The sequence below is a fragment of the Poecilia formosa genome, unplaced genomic scaffold, assembly GCF_000485575.1.
Source record: "Poecilia formosa unplaced genomic scaffold, Poecilia_formosa-5.1.2 Scaffold1032, whole genome shotgun sequence".
NCBI classification, from domain to species: Eukaryota; Metazoa; Chordata; class Actinopteri; order Cyprinodontiformes; family Poeciliidae; genus Poecilia; species Poecilia formosa.
This window is the reverse complement of record NW_006800971.1, coordinates 2105-4364: the sequence shown is the minus strand read 5'-3', so window position 1 is coordinate 4364 and position 2260 is coordinate 2105.

Genomic DNA, 2260 nt, shown 5'->3' with positions numbered 1-2260 from the left:
GTCCGCAGTGGTTGAGCAGCGGACTGCGCATGTTACACTCTAATTAACTTTAACACGCCATTTCAACCAAAGGTTTGTAATGCGCTTCCTAACCATTTTTTATTTGTAAGTATTGATTTTATTTTTTAGCCATTTAGCCAAGACTCTGTAGAACCATTTGTCTCTGCTAATGACATCTTCAATACATTTTTTGATCCCAGGCTGTTTATGGACTAAACAGACAGAAACAGTTGCCATTATACATTTTGAACTGTTGGTTTTATTTTTGAACCATTTTTTAATGGTTCAAAAATAAATTTTTTAATTGTAAAGTGTTGATTTTACTTTTGAACCCTTATTTATTGTAAAGTGTTGATTTTATTTTTGAACCCTTATTTATTTTGAAGTGTTGATTTTATTTTTGAAACCTTATTTATTGTGAAGTGGTAGTTTTATTTTTGAACCCATATTTATTTTGAAGTGTTGATTGTCTGAAAGACCTTACACATGAATTGCCCCATACGGGGTTTGAACCGATGACCTCAGCATTACCAGCACGGTGCTCTAACCTGCTGAGCTAACTCACCTACCTTACAAACTGTTGAGTTTCCATGGATTTAAGAAGAACTTACATGATCTTACCACATTGAAGATTTGATAAAATTGCTTATATTCTAATGTTTTCCAAAACAACATACATAATATTTTATTTTCTAGAGATTTTGTATTTTGAAGTGTTGATTGTATTTTTGAACCATTTTTAATTTTCAAGTGTTGATTGTATTTCAGAGATATTTTTTATTTTAATGTGTTAATTTTATTTTTGAACCATTTTTAATTTTCAAGTGTTGATTGTATTTCAGAGATATTTTTTATTTTAATGTGTTAATTTTATTTTTTAACCATTTTTTATTTGTAAGTATTGATTTTATTTTTTAGCCATTTAGCCAAGTCTCTGTAGAACCATTTGTCTCTGCTAATGACATCTTTAATACAATTGTTTGATCCCAGGCTTAGTTTATGGACTGAAATGTTGAATTAGGCACAAGTATAAGTCTGACAGTTTGTTCACCAAGTTACTGTGCTCTCTGAGAGGATCTGTAAGTATTTGACATTGTTCCATGCCCATCGTTGACATTAGTCTAACAAAATGTGGATCATCTACCAGGAACACTGCAAAGAGCCTGAGTTTCTGTAGTGTAGTGGTTATCATGTTTGCTTTACATGCAAAAGGTCTCTGGTTCGAAACCAGACAGCAACAGATTTTGCATGTTCTATTCATCACAGGTGTTTACTAAAGGTCAGCAAGGGTCTGTGGTGTCATGGTCTGTACTCTGAATCCAGGCATCTGAGTGCAAACTCAGTTTAAATTTTCATGTTGCATCTCACATCATCAACTTTGGAACCTCAAACTGAATCAAAGCAGAGAAGTTCAGTTCCTGTAGTGTAGTGGTTATCACGTTTGCTTTACACGCAAAAGGTCTCTGGTTCGAAACCAGACAGAAACGGTTTTTGTAGGTTATGCATCTCTTGGGGTGCAGTGAGACAACAAGAGCCTTCCTCTTTTGTGATGGTTCATTTGCCAATCGACTTCAATGTCGGCTTCTTTGAAATCGAAGCTACTTTACTTCAATTACCAATTGGCAGTTCTATGGCGTAATGCACATGTGTCAAACTCAAGGCCCGCGGGCCACATGTGGCCCCACAGCATTTTATAGGCCAATGATTGACTTAAAATACGTTTTGAGCACAAATTGACTACAAACTACATCTCCCATAATGCATTCCGATTGTTATCAGCAAACATTACGGCTTCTCACCACTAGAGAGCAGCAGAGTCACCTCAAGCTGCTTATTGGTTTTCCCAGCGAATAAAACTGAGACATCGACAAGCTAACATCAAAACGTCCAAGAAAAGAAAAATCGATTTACAAGTAAGACTGTGAATGAAGATGTGTGTGAGTTGGTGTCAGGGCGGCAGGTGGCGCTAGACTTTTTTTTGTCATCCGTTATCTTGACCGACAACATAAAAAAAATCGGTCATGTACTATTTTTATCCGTGAAATTATACGATCATATTAACATCGGCTATTTAGTCGCATTTTATGTGGTTTAGTTAATATTCACCGTGAATCCAGATCCCATCACAGATTAAGCAGATAAATGCATACTCCCAGCGGTTTCTAAGTCTTCTCAGTCAGCAGTGGTTGAGCAGCGAACTGCGCATCATGTTACAGTCTAATTAACTTCTGCATCGTCATTTATTTCCTCAAGATAAACT